Below are 14,733 nucleotides of genomic sequence, written 5' to 3'. Positions count from 1 at the left end.
AGCCAATTTTTTAAAAAATTTTTTGTTCTTTTTTTTTTTTTTTTTTTTTTTTGAGACGGAGACTTGCTCTGTCCCCAGGCTGGAGTGCAGTGGCAAGATCTCAGCTCACTGCAAGCTCCGCCTCCCAGATTCATGCCATTCTCCAGCCTCAGCCTCCCGAGTAGCTGGGACTACAGGCACCCACCACCATGCCCAGCTAATTGTATTTTTAGTAGAGACGGGGTTTCACCATGTTAGCCAGGATGGTCTCAATCTCCTGACCTTGTGATCTGCCCGCCTCAGCCTCCCAAAGGGATGGGATTACAGGCGTGAGCCACCACGCCTGACCAAATATTTTTAATGCTTTTGTGCACCTGTCACAAGAGGTCAGGTGTGGAATTTCCCACTTGTGGCATTATGTTGGTGCTCAAAAAATTTCATATTTTGGAGCATTTTGGATTTCGGATTTTCAGATTAGGGATGCTTAAACTATAGCCTACTACATATCTAGGCCATGTGATATAGCCCGTTATTCCTAGGCTCCAAACTTGTACAACAGGTTATTGTAGTGAATACTGTAGACAGTTGTGGTACAGTGGTAAGTATTTGTGTATCAAAATATTATCTAAGCATAGAAAAGGTACAATAAATGATACATCTGTACAGGACACTTACCAATACAGAAGTGTGACCATTTATACAGAAAGTTTTAAGGAATCTCAAAAAAAAAAAAAAAAAAAAAACGCTGTTAGAATGCATATATGATAGAATAATGACCTCCCTCCCCCTCAACCAAAAGATATCCAGATTTTAATTCCCAGAATCTGTGAATATGTACTTTTAAAAGACAAAAGAAACTTTGCTGATGTGATTAATTAAGTTAAGGATCTTGAGATGGGAAAACTCTTCTGGATTATCAAGGTGAGACCAGTATAATCATGAGGATCCTTATATGAGGGAGATAAGATAGTTAAAGCCAAGAGATGCTGGGCTGGGCACGGTGACTCACACCTGTAATCATGCCCAGCCGATGGGAGGCCAAGGTGGGTGGATCACAGGGTCAGGAGATCGAGACCATGCTGGCTAATATGGTGAAACTCTGTCTCTACTGAAAAACAAAAAATTAGCCAGGCATGGTGGTGGGCGCCTGTAGTTGCAGCTACTTGGGAGACTGAGGCTGGAGAATGGCGTGAACCCGGGAGGCGGAGCTTGCAGTGAGCTGAGATCGTACCACTGCACTCCAGTGCTGGGCCACAGCACGAGATTCCATCTCAAAAAAAAAAAAAAAGTCAAGAGATACTGGAAGCAGAGATTAAAATGATGTGCTTTGAAGATGGAGGAAAGATCCACAAGCCAGGGAATGTAGGCTGCCTTTTAGAAGCTGGAAAAGACAGAAAGAAAGTAGATTTTTCCCTGGATCCTCTGCAAGAAATTACCTACAACTTAATTCTAGTTCTTAAGACTTATTTTGGACTTACAACCTTCAGAACTGTATGAGGATAAATATATGTTCTTTTAAGCCACTAAACTTGTGATAGTATGTTAGAGTGGCAATAGAAAACTAATACAATGTACTTGATTAAAATCTGGACAATAAGCAAAGTTATGGATTGGTTGCCTAGAACAATAGGGTCATTTTTTATGACCTAAGCAATGTTTTAAAATTTTTGAAATTGTTTCCAACATTCCAAGTGAGATCGCATCACAATCTGGATTTCTTAGTTGCTCGAAAAAATACCAGATCAAGCAACTTTCCTGGGTGTGCCAAAAATTAGAGCTGAGTGCTGCAGTTCTTTATATGACGTCGTATTTCAGTGCACTACCTACTACTTTGTTTGCCTGAATGTTTAATATACAAAATGTTTATAAAATGAGACTCTGATTGAAGGGGAAAATACATAAAGGACAAAAGTTGGCTTTAGAAACAATTATATCAATTTGTCAGCTTCTTATCAACTGAGACATACAGCTTTTTTAATGAAGAAAAATAATTTCAAATATGTCTAGATTAAAGCACTCTGTGTTATTAAAATACATGAAAAAATTTGGTGTTTTCTTTTAATGGGCGACCTATACTTTTTTATTATAGTGTTTTTTTGTTTTTGTTTTTGTTTTTTTGAGATAGGGTCTCGGTCTGTTGCCCAGGCTGGAGTGCAGTGGTGTGATCTCAGCTCATTGCAACCTCCACCTCCCAGATTCAAGCAGTTCTCCCACCTTAGCCTTCCAAGTAGCTGGGATTACAGGTGCATGCCACCACGCCTGGCTAATTTTTGTATTTTTTAGTAGAGTTGGGGTTTTACCATGTTGCCCAGGCTGGTGTTGAACCCCTGACTTCAAGTGATCCACCTGCCTTGGCCTCCCAAAGTGTCTTTTATTATAGTTTTAATTAGAAAGGACATAACATCAATAGAATTGTCTAAGAAGCTGTAATGTGACAACTTTCAGTATGAGGTGTACATATATGTATGTATATGTATGGTATTTAATGTAACCTATGTATGTTAGTTTTCTCATAACACATTAAAGATTTTAAGATACAGAATTATGCACAAGTGTTTTGAACAAGCTTTAAAGATTCTAAATTTATCTTTACAGTTTATCTTCTCATACTGCCTGCCAGCTTTATATATTCAAATTCTATTTCTCCTCTAAGGTCAGCTTTCAAATGTTTTTTTTTCCAGATTTTTCTTTCTATTGCTGTTTTAAAGATTATTTCCCTACTTTTACCATACCTTCAGATAGCTCCTTTTTACAACCAATAGTAACAAGAAAGCAGTAGCCATAAGACATTTTTGATAGTGTACTAGTTTGAAACTTGAAATTAATAATGAGTGTTGCAACAGTTTTAATGGAGATGAAGATTAGGTACTGTGGAGATACAAAATCCATAGTTTCTAAATACTTTCATTTTTTAATGAATTTAGAAAATTGATTTCATGGAGGTAGTAAATAGAATGGTGGGTACCAGAGGTTGGGGTGGGTATGGGGAGAGGTTGGGTGAAGAAGGTTAGTTCAGTGAATACAAAAATACAGTTAGATAAAAGGAATAAGTTCTGGTGTTCAGTGGCACAATAGGCTACTGTAGTTAACAATAATTTATTGTTTATTTTGAAATACATAGAAGAGAAAACTTTAAAATGTTCCCAGCACAAGGAAATGTTAAGTGTTTGAGGTGATGGATATTCCAGTTATGCAGATGTCATCATTATTCATTGTATGCTTGTATTTGAAATACCACATACACCCCATAAACATGTACAAGCATTAGGTATCTGTAAAAAAAAATTTTTTTTTTTTTTTTTTGAGATGGAGTCTCGCTCTGTTGCCCAGGCTGGAGTGCAGTGGCATGATCTCAGCTCACTGCAAGCTCCGCCTCCCAGTTTCACGCCATTCTCCTGCCTCAATCTCCTGAGCAGCTGGGACTACAGGCACCCACCACCACACCCAGCTAATTTTTTGTATTTGTAGTAGAGACGGAGTTTCACCATGTTAGCCCGGATGGTCTTGATCTCCTGACCTCGTGATCCACCTGCCTCAGCCTCCCAAAGTGCTGGGATTACAGGCGTGAGCCACCGTGCCTGGCCCAGGTAGCTGTAAAATTTTTCAAAGAGTGAAAAAAGGCAAGGAATGGTATTGTCACCTTAGGGAAAAGAAAATGAGCAAATTTATGTTTTATTTCAGGTTGTCTGAAAACTTTAGCATGTATAGTTTTGTAGTGTTTTAAAACTATTAGGAATTGTGACAACATTTGTAAAAGTTACAGATTAAGACAACATTGCTTAACAAAGCAGCAATTTTAAGTAAATAGGTAGTATGGAGTCTTGGAATTAGAGTGTTGTCTCTGATCAGAGATGGGCTGGAAAAAAAGCTTTATTCTAGTTAAAATAGCACTAAAAATGAGAACAGGTATTAGTTTGGCCTGTAATATTAGATGATTATGTTCTAAAGAATGTGCTTATAATGAAATTTAAGTCTTGAATAACACAATAAAATAATCAGGATTGAGGTTTTATATATAAGGAATAACAATGTAAATACTGTAGGGAAATCTTAGCAGTTTTAAAATTGCTTTCTCTAAATATCTTTATTAATTTTAAATGAATGTGCTTTTATTGAGTGATTTTGAGGGAGATATCAGTGAAAATGATGCTGCATTTTCCTACAGATGATAAACAGTGTTGAGATAGTATCATAGTTGTAGAAGATAAATAAATTTTTAAAATTTTAAGTTCTCAAAATAAGTTATAACACAAAGTAGGTACTTCTTCTTTTTGAGGCAGCTGCTCTCTTGTCACCCACGCTGGAGTGCATTGGCTCAATCACGGGTCACTGCTGAAGTAATAAGTGATCCTCCTACCTCAGCCTCCTGAGTAGTTGGGACCACAGGCATGAGCCATGACAACCAGCTAATTTTTAAATTTTTTGTAGAGACCCTGTGTTGCCCAGGCTAGTCTCAACTCCTTGGCTCAAGGGATCCTTCTGCCTCAGCCACCCAAAGTGCTAGGATTATAGGCATGAGCCACTGCACCCAACCAAAGTAGGTTCTATATGAGTGTTTTGGAGCTGTTGTTTCTAGCCACTACTGCTTTCTTAGCAGAGGATGGGTGTGTTTTAAATTAGTTACCAAATTTTAATTTGAAATTGTTGACTTAAAAAAGATGCTGCTAAATAGGCCTTACATTTAGGCAATATGTATAAATGGAACCATTTTATTTCCAATGAGAATATTTAAATATCTAATGTGTTCTTTAGGGAATTGTTTGTAATGTGAGTCTTTGATAATAATTATTTTAAGGCATGGTGGCTTATGCCTGTAATCTGAGCACTTTGGGAGGCTGAGATGGGAGGATTGCGTGAGCCCAGGACACTGAGGCTACAATGAGCTTTGATTGTGCCACTGCCCTCCAGCCTGGGCAACAGATTGATACTCTGTCTAAAAATATATACATTATATGTGTATCTATCTGTCTGTTTAAAATCTCCATTTAAGTTGCCTCTTTTATAAATCTGAAATATGAGTACTTTTGTTTAAAATAGAATACATATGTATTCTTAAAATATAAATTGATCAAAAAGCAAGTTGGTGTCTTGTAATTACTAGTTACTACTTAAAGTGTACTGATTACTGGTTATACTAGATTTTAGTACATTGTAACAGTTATGTTTCTTACGTAGTCTGCAATGTACTCCACCCTTCAAAAGAGGAGTTTCCTGCGTACTGCCATTTGTGGTCAGGGTAGGCATTTAGAGAAGATAGAATGAAAGAAAGTGCGTAAATGTACGAGGTTTAATGACTGCTTTTGCAGTAAGATATTTATTCTTGAAAAATACTGGCTATTCCTTTGGCTCGATCAGTTGTCTTATTGAGAGCAGTAACTAGAGTTACCTCTATAACCACTCTTCTATTGCTGAACCCTAGCAGTGATATGTGGTAGAACTCTTGCTGTTTGTTAGTTTAATAAATTTTCATGAGTGTATAGAGTTACATACCCCATCCGCTTACATAGCCCAGTTGAAAGCCAGAGATTAACAGCTGCATTAGATTTTTTGTTTATTTATTTTTGAGATGAAGTCTGGCTCTGTTGCCCAGGCAGGAGTGAAGTGGCATGATCTTGGCTCACTGGAACCTCCACCTCCAAGGTTCAAGTGATTCTCCTGCCTCAGCCTCCCAAGTAGCTGGGATTACAGGCACCGCTGCCATGCCCGGCTAATTTTTGTATTGTAGTAGAGATGGGGCTTCACCATGTTGGCCAAGCTGGTCTCGAACTCCTGACGTCAGGTGATCCACCCACCCCGGCCTCCCAAAGTGCTGGGATTACAGGTGTGAGCCACCATGCCCGGACTGCATTACTTTTTCTACTGAGCTATTATAACACAGCTACTCGCCGGGTTCAAGCCTGTAATCCCAGCACTTGAGCCGAGACGGGCGGATCACGAGGTTCAGGAGATCGAGACCCATCACGGCTAACACGGTGAAACCGGCTCTACTAAAAAAATACAAAAAAAAAAAAAAAAACTACCGGGCGAGGTGGCGGGCGCCTGTAGTCCCAGCTACCGGGAGCTGGAGCAGGGAGAATGGCGTAAACCCAGGGGCGGAGCTTGCAGGAGCTGAGTCTGGCCTGCACTCCCAGCCTGGGCGGCAGAGCGAGGACTCCGTCTCAAAAAAAAAAAAAAAAAAAAGTAAAAAAATAAAAAATAAAAAATAAAATAAAAAAAAAACAGCCACTCACCATCTTTTTTTTTTAAGACAGAGTTTTGCCCTGGATCACCCTAGGTGAAATCAATGGCGTGATCTTGGTTCACTGCAGCCTCTGCCTCCCTGGTTCAAAGTGATTATCCTGCCTCAGCCTCCTGAGTAGCTGGATACAGGCACGATCACCGTGCCTGGGCTCGATCTTTGTATTTTAGTAGAGACAGGTTCACCCATGTTGGCAGGGGCTCGTCTCTAATTCCTGACCTCAGGTTGTTGCCCTCCTCTGCTTCCAAAGTGTAGGATTACAGGCGTGAGCTACTGCGGCACCGGTCTCTTTTATTTTTAGTAAGGGGAAAAACCTCCATGTCCTTTTTGATGAACTGATGGAGCCAATCCAGTAGGTTTCAGGGCTCATGTCGTTAGAATACTAAGAATTTGAATTTTTTCAATCTTAGTCGTGACATTATATTCCCTGAATATGTATGTATAAATAGCTTTCAGGAGGGCAATGAGGTTCAGCCATATGATAACCTCTCTCAGTAAGTGTTAGTAAAACTGAACTTGTTGGGAATAAAAGAGTTCTCCTTAGGCCGGGCGCGGTGGCTCAAGCCTGTAATCCCAGCACTTTGGGAGGCCGAGACGGGCGGATCACGAGGTCAGGAGATCGAGACCATCCTGGCTAATACGGTGAAACCCCGTCTCACTTAAAAATACAACAAAAAAAAAAACTAGACGGGCGACGAGGCGGCGCCTGTAGTTCCCAGAACATCGGGAGACTGAGGCAGGAAGAATGGCGTTAAACCGGAGAGGCGGAGCTTGCAGTGAGCTGAGGATCCGGCACTGACTCAGCCTGGGTGGCAGAGCAAGGACTCCGTCTCAAAAAAAAAAAAAAAAACAGAGTTCTCTAACACTATTAAATTAAACTTGAATGCAATAAAAGTATATTGAGAATAACAAATTTACCGTAGCTCTATAGGAACTGCACTTAATGGGCAACATAATTGTCAGTACATTCCTAAGGAAATATTTGTTATCAAAAATATAGCCTGAGGCTGGGCACAGTGGCCCACGCCTGTAATCTCCCACACTTTAGGAGGCCAAGGTGGAAGATCACTTGAGGTCAGGGAGTTGGAGACCCAGCCCAGCTACATGGTGAAACCCTGTCTCTTCTAAAAATAGAAAAATTAGCTAGGTGTGGTGGTGCTTGCCAGTATCCCAGCACTTGGTGGGGCTGAGGCAGGGGGATCACCTGAACCAGGGAGGCAGAGGTTGCAGTGAGCTGAGATCACACCGTTATGGCACTACTCCAAACAGAGTAGTGCACTACAACAACAGAGCGACTCCGTCTCAGAAAAAAAAAAAAAAAATCTTTATACCTATAATATATATATACACACACACACACACACACACACGTATATGTGTGTGTATGAATACATATGTGGTGTATGTGTGTGATCTATATACACACCCTGATGATCTAGGCCTCTTGGGAATTATCCAATTGGAAATTGACCCTAGCTGATATCAGACAAAACTCAGATAACCACTCTGGAATGTATCAGTTGTTATGTCTAAGTTACTTATTGGACTTAACTCTATCACAGAGAAATTTAATGTACCAAAAAAGAAAAAGGCCAGCAGTACGATGACCCTAGCATATTATCACTCATTATGTCCCTTTCCATATGACTTAAACCACCCTCCTCCCAGGTTTTTCTATCCTGATTACTTTGAAGCAAATTTCTTAGATAATAGTTACTTTTAAATAGGAAACAGATAGGCATCTTTCCAGAATCTATAGAACTTTTCCTTAGATGGGAGAGCATGAGCTTGCCAGAAGGCCTGAGGTTGATCTTCATTTCAATCAGGTGGTATGCTTGCGCAACTGTTTTCCCCTGTGGGGAACTCTGAGGGACTTGGGAAGCATTTTACCCTGTTTTTGTAAGCTGTTCTGGTAAAAAATAAAAAATAAAAGGTTATTCTATTACAGAAAACCTAACTTTAAACTGTTATCTATGTCATTTTTCCATCAGCAATTACTGCCCTCATCCGTGCTAAGCACTGGGTTAGGATGAATTTAGCAGGTATTTTTCCTTTTTTCTACTCTTTGTTTCACCTTTTTTAAATTGAAGTTTCTCTTAATCACTTAAATGGATTGTTTTATTGCATTGTTCATTTCATTTGAAAAAATAAATTCACTAATGTTCACAGTATCCTAAATTGGTTGTTAATGACTACTCTCTAATAATGGCATGTACCTGTCCCATCATTTAAACGTTTGCTTACCAAGAGTCTCTCATCTCTGTTTCCAAGGCAATTTATAATTGTTGTAATTTAATATGTAACAGGTAACTATTAATAAGAAAAGATTAATTGATTAAATTGTTTTTGAGTTTGATTAAAACTCAAGTTTCTAAAAAGTTGCACTCCAATTAGCTGTAGGGAAAACAATATCTGGAGTGGCATTGTTAAAATATAAATGAGTTTTTTTCACATTCGGATTTTTCATTTTTTACTAAGCCAAAACTAAGAAATGCTCAACAAATGGTTTATGTGAGTAGGATGATATGGAACTCTATGCCATGGATTTGTATTAAGGTAAGGCCATGGCCCCATATCCAAAGATTGGTGAATTAAAGACTGTGTTTTTTAATTTTAAGTTATAAAAAATGCTCAAAATTACTATTAACCTTTAAAAAAAGTGTTTCCCTATGTTGATCAGTTTCTTTTTTGTGGACAGTTAACATTTTCTGTCTGAGTATAAATAAAAGGAATTTCACTGTATTAGGTTTTATTTTGGTTTATTTTATGGTTCATTTTTTGTTACTTTTATTATGAAAATATCAAGCATATAGAAAAGTAGAAAGAATGGTATAATCAACTCCCATATACCTGTCATCTAGATCTAACAGTTATTACAGTTTTCCATGTTTGCTTCATCTATTTTCTTGTAGTATTTTCAGTATATTGCAGATGTTTTAAATCTAATTTTTTAATTTTAATATTTGCCTATACAGTCATATCTTTATAACACTTAATGTAATTAGCAATAATTCTCTAATATGTGATATTTATTTCATATTCAGATTTTCCCAGATGTTCCCTAAAGGTCTTTTACATGTGGTTTCTCTGAAGCAGAGTACAAGCAAGAGTACACGTTGCATTTAGTTGTTCTCTCTTTTTTTTTTTTTTTTTTTTTTTGAGATGGAGTCTCACTCGTCACCCAGGCTGGAGTGCAGTGGTGCCATCTCAGCTCACTGCAAGCTCTGCCTCCCGGGTTCACACCATTCTCCTGCTTCAGCCTCCAGAATAGCTGGGACTACAGGCACCCGCCACCACGCCTGGCTAATTTTTTGTATTTTTGGTAGAGACGGGGTTTCACTGTGTTAGCCAGGATATCTCCATCTCCTGACCTCATGATCCGCCCGTCTCAGCCTGCCGAAGTGCTAGGATTACAGGCGTGAGCCACCACGCCCGGCTGTTCTCTCTCTTAAGTCTCTTTTAATGTAGAACTGTGTCCACCTTCCTATTGTCTCTTGTTTGCTTTTTTATTAATAAATGATCTTGTTGAAGAAAGTAGGTAAGTTGTCCTGTACACCTGTTGGCTTTATCTGATTGTATCTTCATGGTGTTATTTGACTTGTTCCTGTATCCTCTGATTTTTCTTGTAAGCTGGGATTTATTAACTTTTTAAAATATAAGTGTGTTAGTTTCCTATTGCTGCTATAACAAATTACCACAAACTTAGTGGTTTAAAGCAGCACATATTTATTCTCTTATAGTTCTGGAGATCAGAAGTGAAAATCAGTTTTTCTGGGCTAAAGTCAAGGTGTCAGCAGGGCTGGTTATTTCTGGAAGCTCTGAGGGGAGAATTCATTTTCTTGCCCTTTTCAGCTTCCAGTTGCTGCTTATGTTCTCTGTATTGTGGCCCTTTCCTTCATCTTCAGAGCATATCACATCATTCTCTGCTTCCAGAGTGATATTGCCACTTCTTCTGACTTCTCTTATATCCTTATAAAATGATTACTGTGACCACATTGGGCTCGCCAGAGTAATGCAAGATAATCTCCCCATTTCAAGATCCTTAATCACAATCACAAAGTCCTTTTTTGCCATATAAGGTAACATTCACAGGTTCTGGGGAATTAGAATGTGGGCATATTTGGGGGACTGTTATTCAGCCTAGCATAATAAGGAAGGAATAGTATGAAGTTGAGGATGACTCCCGTTGACTTTCAAATAAAAGCAAAGTTGTGTGTACATATATAATAGATAAATTCAAATAGTACACAAGTTTGAAATGAAGATAAAAACCTTTCTGTTTCACCTTCTGATCCCACCCCATCCTCTTCCCATACTTGTTCTTTCTCCTAAGCAGTACTATACTTCTAAACCTTTTTTGTGTCAGGGACCCTTGGAAGTCTAGTGAAGCCTATGGGTTCTTTTTCAAAATGATATTTGCTCTTTTTTTTTTTTTAATTCATGGATTAAAACAATTAGAAGGGAAATTAATAATAAAATAGTTAATATTAAAATATTTTGCAATATAGTAATATACTTATGAACATTAAGATCTAGCAGCAGTTCTAATAACTTTCATAATTTTAAAGTACAGGATAAGTATAAACAGTATTTTGGATATGTGCAACAACTATATTATGTGAAAATATGTGTGATTTCTAATGGTGACAGAATCACAGATACTGCTAATACCTAGAAAAAATGGATTCTAGTGAAAATACAGATGTAATTTTTCCCCATCTGCGATAGGCTAAAGAAAATCCCCCCACATAGCCACGTCTTAATCCCTAGAATCTGTGAATGTTAGTTTATATAGCAAAAGGGACTGCAGATATGATTAAGTGGGATGGTGAGTTGGGAATATATTCCTGTATTGTTTTGGTGGGCTCTAAATGCAATCACTTGCATGTATCGTTATATCCAATGTCCTTATATGAGGGAAACAGAAGGGGATTTGACAGTCTTTGAGAAGACTATATGATAGAAGCTTAAGGAAACAGAGTCAGAGATGTTGGCTTTGGAGATAGAAGAAAGGGCCTTAAAGCCTGTGAAACAGTGTGTTCTATAGAGCAGTGATCCCCAACCTTTTTGGCACCAGGAACTGGTTTCATGGAAGAAAATTTTTCCACCAGGGAATATGAGGGGAGGATGATATCTGTTCCACCCCAGATTATCAGGCATTAGATTCTCATAAAGAACTTGCAACCAAGATCCCTTGCGTGTGCATTTCACAATAGGGTGTGCACACCTATGAGAATCTAATGCTGAGGTGGGGCTCAGGCCGTAATGCTTGCTTGCCCACCACCGCTCACTCACCTCCTGTGCAGCCCGGTTCCTAACAGGCCATGGATTGATACCAATCTGCAGCCCAGGGGTTGGGGACCCCTGCTGTAGAGCATCTGGAGGGATTGTGGCCCTGCCAATGTATTGATTTTGGGTAATTTATAGCGATTTTGGGCTTCTGGACTCCAGAATTGGGAAAGAATAGATTTTTGTTGTTTTTCAGTCAGCAAGCTGTGGTAGTTTATTACAAAATTCATAGGAAACAAATACACTAGGCAAATTCACAAATCTTCTGAATTCAATCCATACACCTGGCAGTAAGGAGGTGGAGATGGTCCAAGATTCCGAGTTAAGGTCCCGAGCTTCAAAGGTAACCACTGTTAACCTTTTCTTGTGTGTCCTTTTATTCAGAAATGTTATACCAGAGTGAGTGTTTGTCTTCATGTATTGTCTGTTTCTTATTTGAAATATAAACACATACACATAATGCAAAGATTTTAAAAGGATACAGTGAGAGTAAGTCTCTCCTTTGCCATTCCCTATTCTTTCTTCCTATAGGCAATCACAGTAAACCAGTTCTTGGGTATCCTCCCAGAGGTATTCTGTACATTTACATATATATGTATATATTTTCTTCTCACACAAATGGTAGCATATTGTACAAACTATTCTGTACCTTTTACCATTTATTTCTTCCATATAATGATGTCTTTCTCTGGACTTTGTCCTACCTAGTACATATACTTAGGCCTATTTACTATTCCATTGTTTGGTACAGCAGAACATAAACAGTCTCTTATTAGACATTTAAACATTTTATTAGTGGCCATTTAAAGTTATTTACTGGCCACATGTGGTGGCTCACGCTTGTAATCCCAGCACTTTGAGAGGCCGAGGTGGGCGGATCACTTGAAGTCAGGAGTTTGAGACCAGCCTGGCCAACATGGTGAAATCCCGTCTCTACTGAAAGTACAAAAATTAACCGGTCATAGTGGTATGCGCCTGTAATCCCAGCTACTCGGGTGGCTGAGGCAGGAGAATTACTGGAACCTGGGAGTCGCAGGTTGCCATGAGCCGAGATCGCGCCACTGCACTCCAGCTTGGGCGACAGAGCAAGACTCTATCTCTAAATAAATACATAACTAAAATTAAAGTTATTTACTGTCTTTTGTTAGTACTATGAAACCTTCGTAGGCCTCAATTTTCTCATCTGGAAAATAGAATCCTACCTCACAGGGTTGTTATGATGATTAAATGAGAAAATGATTGAAAGTCTTTAGAATTAGTACTTGCCCACGTGGTTAGCATTGGAAAAAAATGTTACTGTATTTGTTTTGGAATTTTTACTTGGAATCTGTAACAATGACTATTCTACTTAATACCGATGAGTACTGGGGATTTCCCCTCCATTCCTCTTATGCTACACAAACCTAAAGAAACCAATAAATTTGTTGTTTTTTGTTTGTTTGTTTGTTTGTTTGTTTGAGACAGAGTTTCTCTCGTTGCCCAGGCTGGAGTACAATGGCGCGATCTTGGCTCACCACAACCTCTGCCTCCCGGGTTCAAGTGATTCTCCTGCCTCAACCTCCTGAGTAGCTGGGATTACAGGCATGTGCCACCACGCCTGGCTAATTTTGTATTTTAGTAGAGACGGGGTTTCTCCATGTTGGTCAGGCTGGTCTCAAACTCCTGACCTCAGGTGATCTGCCCGCCTTGGCCTCCCGAAGTGCTGGGATTACAGGCGTGAACCACTGTCCCCAGCCAAATTTCTTATGATTTTTAATCTTTACTGTTGCTTAAAAAATTCATTGGTATGTGTCTATTTTTTTCATTTATTACAAAAATCATTTAGGAGAAAACATTTGAATGTATAAAAGGATTTTTCTCACAATTGAGATCAGTTTGTTATAGTGACATTATTTTCTATAAATTCAGTTCTCTTAGACACATATGAAGAGCTGACTGCTTTTGGGTTGGTAAAGGATCATAAATTGGTTATCTAGACACCACTTAATGTTCTCGTATCCTTTGTAAATTGCTATTAGGCTATATAATATGTAGAATGTTTGACATAACATAATAAGTTTATTCAAAATAATAGTTTTTCAAAAAATCTTTACAGAAAGTATTACTAATCACTGGCAATATTGTGACCTAAAATGCTAAATAGCATTCCACATTTTAAAACCTGCATGTTTGCACCTTTAAATGTCCATACAAAGTGATCTAATGCTGATTTTTGAAATTGGAAAGGACATTAAAACAGTAATATGGGGATAGAGCAAAGAGAAGATACGATACTCACCTCTTTGATTCCCTTTAGTCACTTTAAAATAAAACAGAGCCCCCTATTTAGGAAATTGCCTATTCACAAAATCTTGGAATCGCAGGGTGGGGGACAGTTTATATACAATGAAGCCTTAGAGAATCACGGGTCAGAAAAAGCACTGGGGTGTGGTAACGGATCCTTTGATTTATATTATTTGAGCAGAGGAAACGGAGATAAGGTTTCCTTCAGCGGGTGTAGGATTAAATTTTGCTGTCTGAGGAAGGGGCTTGATGAGAGACACAACAGAGATGTGAGTTGATTATTTGCCATTATTTTACATTTGAACAAGAAATTTATACCCACCACCCACATTTAGAAATATAGGAGTTCATATGTGTGGTTGATCTTTATTAAGGTCCACAGATCTCCCCAGTGTATTACTCTGATTTTTAAAAATTCATTGAACTGTAAGAAAGGATGGGCAGTGGATAGCTTGTGGAGGTAAAATAAAGTAAGTTGGACTGATGTTGGTTTCAGAACTTAAATCTCAGTCATAAGTATAGGGCTCTCGTGATTCTAGGCCAAGCTTGTAAATTAAGCTGCTTTAAAGGAGTGTTGGAGATAGGAGAAGTAAATTAGAAATATAAAAACAGAGCTGGGTGAGGTGGCTCATACCTGTAATCTCAGCACTTTGGGAGGCCAAGGAGTTCAAGAACAGCTTGGGCAACAGGGCAGAATACCACCTTTACTTAAAAAATTAGCCGGGCATGGTGGTGCACATCTAGCTACTTGGGAGGCTGAGGTAGGAAGATTTCTTGAGCACAGGAAGTCAAGGCTACAATGAGCTGTGATCACTGCACTCCAGCCTCCTGGAAGACGGGGCAACAACTTGTCTCAAAAAAGAAAACAGGCTTTTTTTTTTTTTTTTTTTTTTTTTTTTTTTTTTTTTTTTAAATTAAAAAGAAAAAGGGAAAAAAAAAAATAA

General features: G+C 38.6%; 1 protein-coding gene across 2 annotated transcripts in view; it reads left to right on the top strand.

Moving 5' to 3' along the window:
* CAAP1 (caspase activity and apoptosis inhibitor 1) overlaps window positions 1-14,733 on the top strand; it is a 56,935-nt gene that overhangs the window by 16,193 nt on the left and 26,009 nt on the right. The gene's annotated exons all lie outside the window — the stretch shown is intronic.

This window comes from Rhinopithecus bieti, unplaced genomic scaffold, assembly GCF_001698545.2.
Source record: "Rhinopithecus bieti isolate Rb0 unplaced genomic scaffold, ASM169854v2 scaffold_2572, whole genome shotgun sequence".
NCBI classification, from domain to species: domain Eukaryota; kingdom Metazoa; phylum Chordata; class Mammalia; order Primates; family Cercopithecidae; genus Rhinopithecus; species Rhinopithecus bieti.
This window is presented reverse-complemented; position numbering and strand designations above follow the sequence as displayed.